The following is a 15,529-nucleotide window of genomic DNA, read 5'->3' as shown; positions in this document are numbered from 1 at the left end:
ACATATACATGTATTGAGACAACTGTATTGAAGGTGTGAGAAAGTAATAATCAGGTTTTGCCAATAACTCAGAAGTCAAAAGAATACCACACTTTATCATGGATATTGTTTATTGACTATTAAAAGAGTATTTGATTCCATAGAGCAAAATTATAGCTCCAAAGGTTCTGTTCCAACATAGTATGTGTAATGCATATAGAAGTAACAGTAGATATAATGATGTTTGAAGGTCCACTGATTATTTATATCAATTGGGTTGTAAAATAGCCAGAAGTTTGCTTTTCAAGGTTCTTTGTAAATTTTGTGGAGGATGTCAATCATAGAGTCAAATGAAAGCGAAATTTTCTATTTATAGAGTTTTAGAACTTTGCAAATCATTGCAGAACTACAAGGTAATCAAACAAATAACTAAAAAATATTTCCTGAATAGAAATACTATATGATACTATTCTAGAAACTATGAGAATATACGCCAAATATATAATATTTCTCCTTCACTCATTTTTTTTCTTTTTTTTTTCTGGGCAATGAGAGTTAAGTGACTTGCCCAAGGTCACACAGCTAGTAGGTGTCAAGCATCTGAGACTGGATTTGAACTCAGGTCCTCCTGAATCCAAGGCCCATGCTTTATCCACTATGCCACCTAGCTGCCCCTCTCCTTCACTCATTAATTTTTGAACCTACTTAGAAAGATGATATATGGTAGATCCATTGGGGAGAAGCCAAAAGATGGACAGAGAGAAAATAAGGAAATGCAATGCCATGATGAAGTCTAAGAAAAAGAAGGTACAAGTGTTAAAGAGGTTGTCAAAAACAGAAGAGCTCTGAGACTAAGGTAGTAACCATAGGTTACATTGGTAACCATAGCTTGGACTCTGGGGCTTTATGTAAAGGATGCTAGGCCTTGATTCCTTTCTTTTCTTCATTCAAATTCCCAAAGATTGCTTTTCATTGCTTTCTATGGATGTGAATCTTACATAACATCAATATTACCAAGGATGATAATGGTACTGTTGGTTGCCTTTATATCTTATAATTCCAATTCTCAAAGTCTCACTGCTATATGCATCAATAAACTGATTATATAGGACCTAGAGGGAACTCATCCCTCAATATGGGTGGAACAGGCTTCTACCACCAGTGGAAAATACATATTATGAGTGAATGGAAAGAGTATTGAAGATGAGAGCCCTTTGTTAAAATCTTTATTCCTTTATCAATCAGTATATTCATCTTCTCATCTATAAAATGAGCATAGTAATTTGTAGTTTTAGGAATAAAAGACAAACATCACCAACTATGACACTTCCCTCCCCAGTACAGTCAATTAGTTTATTCATTATGATGGCACTAGCTGCCAAGGTCCTAAAAGGAACTGAAAGAAAATTTTCTTATACCTCTTTATCAAGTGAGGCTGTAAAAATAGGGTAGTCAAAAGAACAAATTTGGCCTGAGGGATTCTTGTTGCACTAGATGAGTATATTTATGGTTCTGTCTCACAAAAGATCTTCAATAAGGGAAAAAAATAATAGGCCACCTGACAAAGCAGTTATCAACACTTTATATGGGAAGAAGATGTAGCTGTGGAAACACAATGGAGAAGAAAAAAGAGATTGAGCTCTTGCTTTGTTATCCAAGATTCAGGTATTCTTTGGCTAAATCTGTAAAAAGCTCCAACTCTCCACTTTTTTAGCCCATCCTGTGTATTCTTTAAGAGGCCAAACAATATTTCAGATGTTATCACAAGTAAAAAGTATCTAATAAAACTAGATAGCCAAGTAAATAACATAATGAAACCTTATACTCCCAATAGCCAATCCTCTCCCTCTCTCTCTCTCTCTCTCTCTCTCTCTCTCTCTCTCTCTCTCTCTCTCTCTCTCTCTCTCTCACACACACACACACACACACATACAATGACCCAAAAAGGCAATGCTATTTTACAAAGACTTGTTTTGAAATAACTATGTGCAAGGAATTATATATACTACGTATACAGAGATAAATATGGCATTACATTCTATTTTGAAACAGCTTACAACCTAACAGAGAGGAATATAATAATAATTAAAATTATATAAATAGTAATGTTAATATCAATGAAAGTGAAATCCAAAGGAGCAACCAAAGTACTATTGTGAGTGAGATTTTCCCCATCCCCCAGTTATGAGATTTAAAGTGATTTAATTATAATAATAATCAGCATATTAAGTGAAAATTGTGATTTATTATATTTAGATACCTTATTTTAAATCTATTAGTAGATGAAGTCTCTCTTCTTACTATTTAATAATGTCAGATGATACTTTTCAATGGCAAGCATGAAGTGATACCAGAAGATACAATAGTCAGCAATATTAGATTTTAGAAACCACAAGTGTTACGCTTGACTCAAGGGCATCATGCAGCTCACTAGTGATATACTTGACTACTAGAAGGGGTCATGCAGCATAATTATGACCCTATTGCCACAAGAAGACTGATAAGAGTATTGGAAAATGCTGACATTTGTCACATAGGCAGTTTCAATATTTCCTAAGAATATGCTTTAATTTTAGATACTTCTAATTAGTATGGTATATAAGCATTCAAGCTCTGGAGGGGTATAAAAACTCGTTGATTTTGTAATTCAAGGTCTTTCAGCAGGCTCACCCATACTAGAGGCCAGTTTTATTGTGAGATAGGCCTTCTCTCAATAAACCTATTTTCTATGGCTTGGAGAGTTTGCTGTTTCTGTTCCTCCATCAGACTTCGAAATTTTCCCGACACTATTGAGAACATGGATAAGAGAGATGACTTTCATTTCAGCTATGGTAGAGTGGTGAGAGGGGCATCACGAAAGGTTCATGGAGAAAGAGGTATGTGAATTGGGACTTGAAGGAAAGAAGCATCTTCAATAGATGGAGATTTGAGGGTGAGGAAAGCAAAACCACAACATGAATTAAGACATGAAAGGGAAAGAATATATGTTCCAAGCACTAATAGCATCTTGCTAAACCAGTCTCACAACTAGGCTAATCAGAAATTAAGACTGCTTTTCTATATGACTCCAATATATATAGTCCAAACTCTTTTCCTGCTTCTCATCCTCTTCCCTTTTGGCACCCTTCCCATATTTACTATAATCTTCCTTTATATTGACACAGTTCCAAGTACACAATTACCCAGCTCTTCTTAGTCATGAATGTATGGATTTGGGTTCAACTGTAGTCAGTTCTACTGTATACACCAAAGCTTACTGGTCTTTGCTAGTTCTGACTGTCCTAAACTGCTCAGGAAGGTGGGGTCCACCATGATTATACCAAAGGGTATCATAGATAGAGATCACAAGAAAAAAAATAAAGAGCTATAGAAAAGAACAAGAAAGAAAATGAGATAGGGGAGCTAGGTGGTGTGGTGGATAAAGCTAGGTCCTGGATTCAGGAGGACCTGAGTGCAAATCCGACCTCATATATTTGACACTTACTAGCTGTGTGACCCTGGGGGCAAGTCACTTAACTCTCATTGCCCCCCACACAAAAAAAGTAAATGAGTGGCATGGATTCTCAACATTATCATTCAGAGAGGAGAGAAGCTAGAGAAATCTGGAAATTCAGTTCAACTTTTTTTCAAGGGTCTACTGCATTCAAGGCTCTCTGCTAGGTGTTGAGGAAAGTAACAAAGTTTAGAAAATTAGATTTTGTCTTTAAAATCCAGGACAGGAATAAGATCAACATTAAGCACTATAATCTCCAATAATACATACGACAGAAAAATGTAACATTATTCAAATTTGCTTTTCCTGGTGTGTTAGGCAAAGAATTGATTCCATTTGACCAGGTAAAAGCTTAGGGGAATGGGGCAGCTAGGTGGCACAGTGGATAGAGCACCGGCCCTGGAGTCAGGAGTACCTGAGTTCAAATCCAGCCTCAGACACGTACTAGCTGTGTGACCCTGGGCAAGTCACTTAACCCCAATTGCCTTGCTAAAAAAAAAAAAAAAAAAGCTTAGGGGAAACTACTCCTTGTGATGCACAGGGTCTTACTTTATGTAGTAATGTGATGGTGAAAAGTACTCTAATTTAATACTGAGTCAGAAGAGGTTTGGTTCAGAAGTTAATCAAAAGCAAGCATATGTGTTCTAAACCCAACTTTTTTCCCCTTTTATTCTTTAGAATAGATATTGAGAGTGGGAGTGAAAAGGAGAGAGAAGTCTGATGTCTCTGACCCATGTCTTACTTTGTCTCTTTGTATGACCCTGGTAAGTCACTTAACCCTGTTTGCCTCAGTTTCCTGGCAAATCACTCCAATACTTTTACTAAGAAAACCCAAAATTGGGTCACAAAGAGTTGAACACAATTGGACAACAACAAGAAGAAATGACTGTGAATCTAAAGCATGGAATTATTATTTGGGAAGCCAGGTAGCTCAGTAGCTCCATCTGGGTCTGGAATCAGGAACACTAATTTTCATTCATTTAAATCTGTCCTCAGACACTTACGACCTGTGTGATCCTGGGCAAGTCATTTAATCCTGTTTGCCTCAGGTTCTTCATCTGTAAAAATATCTAGAAAAAGAAATGGCAAACTACTCTAGTATCTTTGCTAAGAAAACCCCAAATGGGCTTACAAAGAGACAGATATGACTGAAATGACTGAACATAACACAAACGTAATATGAATCCTCTATGAAGAGAGGAAAGATTTATAAGCCTTGAAGTATCAGGAACTGTGAGCTATTCTTTGCTACATTTATTTAATATATGTGCCTCACTACCATTTTATTTAAAGAATAATCCTGGGGCAGCTAGGTGGCACAGTGGATAGAGCACCAGTCCTGGAGTCAGGAGTACCTGGGTTCAAATCCAGCCTCAGACACTTAACACTTACTAGCTGTGTGTCCCTGGGCAAGTCACTTAACCCCAGTTGCCTCACTAAAAAAAAAAAAAAGAAAGAAAGAATAATCCCACTTTTCTCATAAATACTGTGGTCATTTTTGTGGAGAGTACACTCCTATTTGTTTTTGTTTTTGTTTTTTTTTTAAGGGGGAGATATTAAAAAACCAACTGTTCTTCCTATATTGTATTCATAATAACTTTACTAATAGCTAATCGATCAGATGATTATTATTATAAAGTAAACCACTGAGGGTTCAGGAGATATAACATTAAGAACTTAAGGGTTTCACCCCCTAGAACCTGAAGTGATACTAAACTTCTGGAACCAAAATTATAAGTGTGATTTTAACTTGAGAAAGTAGCCCAACGACCATATTAGAATATTACATTCACATGGTAATTCCATAGATGTGGGGGTACAGGGGGAAGGAGTAAGTGCTATACAATTCCTAGGAGCAAAGAATATTTTACAAGATGAGATGAGATTTGAGTAGAGCCTTTGAAGGATGGAGGAATAGGATTTGAACTGGAAAAAAAAAAGGCATTCCAGGAGGGAAAATAGTTTAAGCAAATATATGGAAGCATGAATGTTTGAGTATGGGAAAGTTAATATATTTCATGGGATATTGAGTAGATTGCTTTGGCTGAGATGATGGGGATATAGAAATACACAATGAGAGACAAAGCCAGAAAGATAGATAGTGACAAGACTGTGCAGGGTCTTGAGGGGAAGGCTAAGGACTATAGATTCAGATGGAAGTCAATCAAGATTTTTCAGTTATTATCTTTTATCTTAACAGGACTTTTCTTCATGAAAACTATCATTCTGGGAGATAGGAGAGATATAAAAATGATTACCCTATAGTGCCTTCCTTCAAGAAACTTGACATATGGGTGACAAGATATGAACATGTAAATAAGATGAAAAATAAATTATATGAAGTGAATGATAAAAGCACAAGATGCTTTGAGATCAGAAAATGTATCTAACTAGTATTATAGATGGCTTCATGGGGCCATTTTTAAATTGTAGAAGCTAAAATGTTTTATACCATTTTATCTCTATAATCCTAGCAAAATGTCTATGATGTTTTATTCCAATGCTCTCTTTTTTTTTGTTTTTTGTTTTTTGTTTTTTGCAGGGCAATGAGGGTTAAGTGACTTGCCCAGGGCAATGCTCTCTTGATTACACTCATTGCCCTAGTATGGTGGAATACTCTGAAATCCTCCCAAAAATGTAATGGAGTAACACTGAGTGAAAGGAAATTTAGACTAAAGAACTGAAGCCTTTGTTGCTACTTAGGATATTAAAAAAAAAAAAAAAAGACCCAGACTCCCAAAGGAAGTAATAAAGGTGAGTCACTTGAATAATGTTAAATGAAATGGGTCAAACCCATCTCGTAATAAATTGAAGGGAATAATTGTAAAAGGAGACCTAGAAAAATTAGATGACCTAATTGGGCTTTTTCATCTCTTTCTAATCTCTATGATTAATCAGCCATTAAAAAGAGCTGTCTTTGCTTGCAAGACTCATGTAATTTTGGACTACTGTTGTCACTCTGGCAAAATCCAGGTCTTAGTGATAAATAGCTCTTTTTCTCCTGTCATTTGCAATTTCACAATGAACAGAATATAGAAGGGATGCGTGGTATCTGCATGACTTATTTGCTCACCTGTACTTCTGAAGTAACTATTCTGAAGAGATTTCAAATGGTTTATGGTAAGGTGGGCTCCTTGAACCAATATTACACTGCAATGTTACAGCAAAGAAAGATGTATGCAAATTTTAAAACACTATAAAAACATGAGTTGTTTCTATTATGAATACTAATCAATTAAAAATATTTTATTAGGAACCTAATAAATGCTAGTTACATGCTAGACATTGAGTATACAAAAGAAAAAATGAACCCCCTGACCTCAAGTAGATCATATTCTGTCAAGGGAGACAAAATAAGTCTACTTAAGTATGTTTAAAATTTGTGCCACAATAAAGCTGTGCATACCCTTTGACCCAGCAATACCACTTTTGGGTCTTTTGCACAAAGAAATCATGGAAAGGGGAAAGGGACCCACATGTACAAAAATATTTATAGCTGCTCTTTATGCGGTGGCAAGGAATTGGAAGTTGAGGGGATGCTCATCAATTGGGGAATGGCTGGACAAGTTGTGGTATATGAATACAATGGAATGCTATTGTGCTGTAAGAAACGATGAGCAGGAGGAGTTCAGAGAAACCTGGAGAGTCTTGCGTGGGCTGATGATGAGTGAGATGAGCAGAACCAGAAGAACATTGTACACAATATCATCAACATTGAATGTTGATCTACTGTGATGGACTATATTCTTCTCACCAATGCAATGGCACAGAAAAGTTCCAGGGAACTCATGATAGAAGAGGATCTCCAAATCCAGGAAAAAAAAAAAAAAGAACTGTGGAGTAGATGCTGAATGAACCATACTATTTCTTTTGGTTTTGGTTCTGATGTTTTTCTATTTTAAGGTTTGTCGTCATTGCTCTGATTTTTCTCTTATAACATGACTAATGCAGAAATAGGATTAATGTTATTATGTGTATATATATATATATATATATATATATATATATATATATATATGTAACCTATATCAAATTACCTGCTGTCTAGAGGAGGGTAGAGGGACAGAAGGGAGGGAGAAAAATCTGAAATTGGAAAGCTTGTATAAACAAAAGTTGAGAAATATCTTTACATGTAACGGGAAAAAAATTAAATACTTTATTAATTAAAAAAAAGACAGGGGAAGGAGGGCATCTAGGAAATAAAACATTGGGTTCTCTTGAAAAAAAATTGTGCCACAAAGCCACAAATAAGGATGTCATAGGGGAGGGAAGGCACTAGCATATTAGGTCATCAGGAAAGGCTTTATGTAAAAGCTGGCATTTGAGATAGTCTTGAAGAAAAGTAAAAATTCTAAGAAGTATTCTGAGACAACAAAGAATTATAGTCATGGGGTATGGCCAGTCCAAAGGTACAGAGATAGGAGATAATTTTATTGATTATTTATTATAAAAATACTGAACACCAATGCAACTAACTAAACATACATGTAGCTATTTATAAATAAAATTAATTCCAGATTATGTCATAACTTTTATTTCCTTTCCCTTAAAGCTCCATAAGGATTCTTTGTGCATTCATTCAAAACATAAAGTATGCAACTGATTATTATTATAATATACAGTAGAACCAAACATGGGCACCCTTTGGATCCCTATGGCTTATTAATTTAAATGTAAAGTTTAATGTAAAGTTTAAAAATGTTTAGAGAGAGTTCCAGGTCATGTGAAAAACAAGATGGCATTTTATTCACATTTCCAATCTCTATGAGAGCTCAACCTTCCAAAACAGAAATGACATACTAAAGATAAAGCAAATACAGCTGTTTCCATGGTCAAGGACACCAAGAATATAAAGGATCATAAAAAGAAACAAAGAAAAATGCAGGAAAAGATGTTCACTAACCCTTAGTTCACTTGGCACCCCTCCTCTACCTCCCATGAATCAGTAAGATTTCACCAACAGACCCAAGAACATCACAAAAGCTTACATCAAAACTCACTCCTACATCCCCCCCTCTTTCCAGTGCCTTCAAGACCCAGGTTCCAGGCTGTGGAAGTTTCTTTGGACCTTGACAACCAGCTTGACCACAACCACTCAACAACAAAAGCCTGAAGGCTTCTGCAACCTGGTAGCATCAATGCTGCAAAGCTCTGAAATGCTGTTGCTCAGGGAAAGAAGCCTCTTTTGGTCATGCAGAAAGCAGGCTGTAAATGGTTAGTACCAGACCAGAGAAGAAAGGAACTAAAGGAGTGGAACAGGTCATCAAGATCACTCCAACAAGTCGAAGGGAAGAACACAGCATCCATTTGGGGGCCACTTCTGACTATATAAAAGACAATTGGGGCAGAAACCTAGGATAGCTAATTGTGAATATCCCGGTTTTGGAGGAAGCTGAGATGCTTTGAGATCCAGTCCCCAAAGAAAGAGGCAAAGGAGTCAGAAGCAAGGAATAAGGAAAATAAAGGGGAGGGGCAGGAAAGAGGGACTAAAAGTATGAAAGATTCCAGGAAGAAGAAATCTTAGAATCTTTGAACATAAAAAGATAAATGAACAGTAAAAACTAACAACAGAAGGAAATATGGGCTTCAGATATAGTTCAGTTACCTATGGATACATACAACAAAAAGAAGAAAAATGATTGAACACTTGATGAGACATAGCATCTCAGGGAAATTGAAGAGAAAATGGAACTATAACATGCTATTCTTGCATGGTTTAAAAGGTAAAAGGGACTTACAAGAAAAGAATTTATGTCCTTCTCAGCAAAATTAATGAGCAAAATAGAAAGTACTTGAATCAGCAATGGCAAGACTCACCAATAAAACAACAGAGAGAACAATAGATTGAGAAAGCAAATACACAGAAGTAAAATAAAAGAAGCAAAACAAAAACAAACAAAAAGTAAAAGAAAATGCCCTCGGGTCAGCTAGATGGTACAGCTGATAAAGCACTGGCCCTGAATTCAGGAGAACCTGATTTCAAATCCAGCCTCAGACACTTGACACTTACTAGCTATGTGACCCTGGGCAAGTCACTTAACCCTCATTGCCCTGCCAAAAAAAAGAAAAGAAAAGAAAATATCCTCAAAGAAAGGAAGTATAGAGACAAACTAACAATTATGAATCTCTCAGTAGAACATGAGAAGATAAAATGTCTTAACCCTATAATGAAGGAAAAATAGAAAAGAAGTGCCCAGAACTTCTGAACATAGAAAAGGAAATTCCAATTGAAAGAATTCACAGGTCACTTCCATTAAAAACAAAAGCAAAAACCAAAGCTTCACAGATATAAATTCCAATGGTTAAATTTAACAATTCAATAAAAATACTTGCTAATAGTTGTGAATTTCAAATAAGAATGATAGAAATAGTTTCAACAGAGCCCTAGAATAGAAGAGAATATGCCATACTTTCAGGCCATAATGGAGTAAAAACATTATTACTTTTAAATGTCAAAGTAAAAAAGTTTTAATGTCAAAATTAAAACATTTTATTTCAGCCCACTAAGATTGTTTTTAAATACTCGATTCAATTACATTCAACATTGTTTGTTGTTATTTTTCATTTGTTTCTCAAACTAGATTCTGTGCATGCTGACCATATTCCAAGAATCTAAAAAATGACCTTAAATTATCTGTAGATGCCTAATTCAGATAGACAAAGTGCCTAACTAGTGCTATTGGTCAAAAGATGGGCAGTCTTTAAAGAAAACAATTTCTATCATTTCTGCTCTGCTTGTCCTTTGAAAAATCACAAGATGCCTAAAAATAATTTCATTCCCCCAACTCTTGCCAATGTACATAAGTACCACAGAAAAGGGAAAGGAGAGTTAATTAATGTCATTGCTCACAAAGGTTAACTCAAAGTTCTGGGAGCCTGTCTTTAAAAGCTTGGCAACAGACTAATATGAATGAAACACACAGGATATTAATCTTTCAGACTTGTGAGTTGATTGGTCATTCTCTTTTAATCATACAACTCTCTGATGATGTCATTTAGGATGGCTTCCTATGTAATTATTCATCAATGTTAATTATAGCATGCTTATGCCCACTATAGACCATATTCTTTTGCTTATATTTGTCATTTGCTCACCAAAATTCAGCTCTATCAACAAACTTCCATTCATTAATTATTAATTTATTTTTATTAATTCATTTATTCATTTTTATTTGTTACCTATTAGCCTTTCAGCATATTTACTCATTTATTGATTTATTCATTCACATATCTTTTTAGTTGTCTATTTATTTGCTGGTAAATCTATTCAGTTTCCTTGATTCATCAGGTTATTTGTTTATTCATTTAGTTAATTATCTGTACATTTCTCTCTCTCATATATATATATATATGCATATATATATATGTTCATGCATTTGTTTATTATTTATTTATTCATTCATCTATTTAATCATTCATTTATTAATTTGTTCACTTGTTTAATTCCTAATTTATTGAATAGTTTATGGGATCAAGGCCTCTTTAGGAAGTTCCTTCTGAACAGTCTAGAAATAAATGCCTTCATTCCTGTAGGTATTGTCTTCTGGTCTGAGTACTGGGAGAAATAGCCTGAAGCTCACCATAGACCAGCTGAACATGTATTTCTGTTCCAGAAAGATGAAGAACAGAAGCACCATTTTTAATCAGTTCCAATATGGCATGCCCACACCTACCAGTCTCTTCCCTAGAAAAATTCATTGGCATATGCTTTTTATCTTTATTTGGAGGGCAGTGAGAATTCAGGTTTATTGACATTTGACAACCTCAAAGCAAGAGAGAAAAGATCACAGAAAGGGAAAAGAGAAGGGCACTGCGAGGGCCAAAATTTGTTATATGGAGCATTATTTGGGTGACTCGCCTTAATATTGGGGTCCCGGAAATAATGAGGGAGCTTTTAGGTTCATCCTCCCCTCTGAACTGCCCATTTTTAGATATTTCTCCCAGGCCAATAATAAAGGAGCCTTACAGCTTTAATTAACAGAAGGATCAGATTTTATTACTTGGTAATTAATTAAACAACAAAGGTGAAACTATTAAAAATCAAAGATAAGGAAATAGGAAAATAGAAATAAAGATAAATACTCAACTCTAAGCTTAACCTATGCAATCCCTAGACTGTTTCCAATTAAGCTAGTTCAAAGGAATTTAGGGTTTTCCATAATTAAGTCACCAAAACCTGAAAGTCTACAGTTGCTCTTGCCACCAGAAAAAAGCAGCCACCCAAGACAGAGAGAACTCGCGCCACCATTGGTAGGCAAAGAAATCCAAGAGACCGCATTCCGGAAGTCCCTTGAGAGCTAGCATTCTGGAAGCAGCCTCCGCCTCCCTTCAGGGAGCATTCATTCTTTTCTCCCCAAAAAGGGGAGGTCCTTCAAAAACTGCCTATGGAGAGTTCTCCTTCTGACCTCAATAGCATACATAACCTTAAGGTGGGCCAGGTGTGGTTCCTCCCAAATGAGTCAGCTAAAAACTTCAATATTAATTTTACCACAAATAATTTTTACCACATCCCCCCCCTTTGTTTGGAAAACACGTATGGGTTTGCTTAATGAAACAGTCAAAAATAACAGAATATAATACTCTATGCTAGCAAACAATATGTTAATATCAATATAGAAAACGGAGAGAGGAAAGTTTTCTCCAGAGTGGCGGTCTCTCATGAACTGGCACTTTGACACTGGCCTGCAGAGGGAGGGCCTCTGCAGAGAGTACATGTTACAGATGGTGTATTAATAACAGAAAAAAAAAACAATAAAACAAAACTGTTCATTTAAAGTCTCTGAACTCTTGTCTTCTTGGAGTTGTCATCAGGAGAAAACTAAACTCTGGTCTGGACTCTGATTTGGAAAGCTAGACTCTGATTTTCTCTGCACAAAGAAGATGAAAAGGATTGAAGAATGTGGAAGATAACTGTGAGATTAAAATTGGATATTAGATCATAAATCTACCCTACTTAACCTTTTCCTTAATTTATCTCCCAGACTAGTAAATGGAAGAAGCTTCTGGTTTTCTAGATAGAGCTTTTATTGTATGGTAGTCACAAGGTGACGTTGATCAGAAGGATAGGAAAGTAGAAATACAATACAAATCGTCTTAAGTCTAGGCTTAGTCTATATTCTGTATAAAACTCACCAAAAGCGGAAGGCCACCTTTGGGGCGAGAGACCAAGTCAAGCGCGTGCTGTTAACCGAGAGCCGGGCGGAGTCATACTCCAGTCTGCGTCTGTCTGTGCAGCGCAGCCAGGAAACCAGCGTAGCAGGAAAAAAGGCCCACCTCCGTTCTCTCCTTGCCTTTTAAGCTCGCACCCTGGAAGTCAAGTGCTCAGCAGGCAATCTGGCCTGCATCGCAGGCGGACTGGTGTGTGTAGCTCATGCTGTTGGTCTCCTCCCCAAAAGGGTGGTCCTAAAAAAAAATTGGCGTCTCTCCATTATCTAACCGACTGTTAAAACTTTTTACCACATTCCCCCCTTTTGTTCCTCAAGAAACAAAATATTTCCTTGACGGAACAGTGTTAAGGCTAAAATTCTAGCTAGTCTGTCTAAAATATCTAATAAGTGGTCGCCAATAAATTATAAGCTTTAGCAAGAGTTAGACTTTTAAGCATTTATTAAGAAGAATAAGAATTTGGTAAAGAGAGAGAAAAAGGCCTAGATTCCTATCTATTAAAGGGAGAGCACATTTCTAGCTCCCTTCTCCGCCAGAGTCCAGAGGAAAGAGCGCGAGCCTGAGCGCCAGTCTCTTCCTTCCTCCTCCCACTAGCCCGCGTCACTTCCTGACTCCTGGTCTTGCCCTCAAAGACCTTCCCTTCATGGGCAGAACTCTTCTACAGTAAGTATCCAGCAGGTGGCGTTATTCCAATCGTTACAGTCCCCCCTGTTGTTCCTCAAGAAACAAAATGTTTCCTTGACGGAACAGTAAAAAGAATATAATAACTATTGCTAACTAATAATATGTGAACAACAATATAGAAAAGGAAGAGAGGAAAGTTTTGTCCAGAGGGGCGATTTTTTGTCCTCATGAACCGACGCTTTGACATTAGTCTTGCAAAGGGAGGGCCTCTGCAGAGAACTCCGCCAGAGTCCAGAGGAAAGAGAGCGAGACTGAGCGCCAGTCTCTTCCTTCCTCCTCCCACTAGTCCGCGTCACTTCCTGACTCCTGGTCTTGCCCTCAAAGACGTTCCCTTCATGGGCAGAACTCCTCTACAGTAAGTATCCAGCAGGTGGCGTTATTCCAATCGTTACAACAGTAAAAAGAATATAATAACTATTGCTAACTAATAATATGTGAACAACAATATAGAAAAGGAAGAGAGGAAAGTTTTGTCCAGAGGGGAAGGAGAAAAGGAAAGGGAGAGTGAAAGAATAGGGAGAGAAATTGAGAGAGGAGGGGAGAAAATTAAGGGTGGAACACATGGAATGGGAAGGATGATAGAGAGGAAAAGGGAAGGAAAGAAGGAAGACTATGAGAAAACATTGAATTATCTTTTCTTTTTTGTATGTATGCAATACATATGTGTGGATGTAAATAATATATATGTGTACATGTGTGTATAAATATATAATGTAATATAATATATCATGTCATGTCATATCACATATCATATCATATTATATTAATGTGTGTGAATATATATTCTACACAATAATCATTCTTCATTCCATTGGGTCATTGCACAGAGCTGTGTATGCCAAAATCATTTCAGTTGTTATAGATCAAATATGTGCTGCAGTTTTCCAGGGCTTGAAACAACCAGGATAATGTCATTCAGAAAATACATCATCAGAGAAAAATCACCATTTAAGAGAAATTTCCATCACCTTGTACTCTACACTGAACCTGGATAACATACTTACCACTGACAAGAAATTATGCATATGGCCTTGAAAATGAGGATGTCTTAAAGGGCAGTGGAAAGATTCACCATGAAGGTGAGCAGGTTATATCTTATATACAAGAAATTAGAAGGGGTTCCTGGATTTACACAATTATAGGCATGAAAAAGAAGATAGGCTGGCAGTTAGTACCCTCCAAAAATTAGAGAAATTGAATAACATCCCTAGAATGATAAGTGGATGCTCCCATGCTGAACTTAGAGGAAAATGTAGACATGAATACATAAAATGGTCATCTTTAGATGGGTTATGATCTACATCTTTGGAGAGAATGCCTGCCCCAGTGAAATGACGAGTGAAAAAAAGTGAAGAAGTTTAATCTAAGAAAATGTCATGATTCCTTGGGCTCTTACTAGTCTGTGCCCTTCAAGAAATAAGGAAGAAGTTATGACAAGATCTGAAAGTAAAGAAATAGCATTGTTTTCAGTCCTTTTCATTCAGGGCAGGGTGCTCAACCCATTAATGACTTGGAAGATTTCCCCTATCTAAAAGGTACGGTAATGAACAATGCTTTCTGTGAGAAACAAAATGTGTTACTATATTTCATGTTAATTACATACAAAATAATTATACATACATATTTACGTAAATACAAAAATATGTATATGTACCTAGTTACAGTTATTTATGTATATGAATGTGTGTACATATATGTATATGTTTATGTATATGTATGTATAGGACTGTATCTTAGATGTGTTGATATTCAATCATTTTCAGTCATGTCTGACTTTAAATTATTGGGGGACTAGGCTGGGTTTTCTAAAATATAAATTATATATTATATAAATTATATATTAATGTCTATTGTGCCAGTTTGGGCAGTAAGTATTTATTAGTAATTAATATCACATATTATTAAAGCATTGATTGCCTGTGTGTCTCCCTAACTTCCCCACTAGTCACAGGCTTACAGGTCTAAATAATTACATACCTAGTGTATAGAGCCAAGAGGAGGGGTTGTGTAGAGAGTAAAAGAGAGTTCAGGGAAAAAGAGAAGAAGTCCCTCATGGTGCAGTCTTTTTCCTCTTTTTAAAAGAGGTGGCTCCATACACACTTATCAAAGCTAATTGACTAGCATCCTTCAATTCCATTAGTTGGCATGACTTGAGGATGGTCCATATTAAAATGAGTTGTATAGTAATGATATCAAGGTCTAATGGGA

This window comes from Dromiciops gliroides, chromosome 6 (assembly GCF_019393635.1).
Source record: "Dromiciops gliroides isolate mDroGli1 chromosome 6, mDroGli1.pri, whole genome shotgun sequence".
In the NCBI taxonomy this organism is placed as follows: Eukaryota; Metazoa; Chordata; class Mammalia; order Microbiotheria; family Microbiotheriidae; genus Dromiciops; species Dromiciops gliroides.
This window is presented reverse-complemented; position numbering follows the sequence as displayed.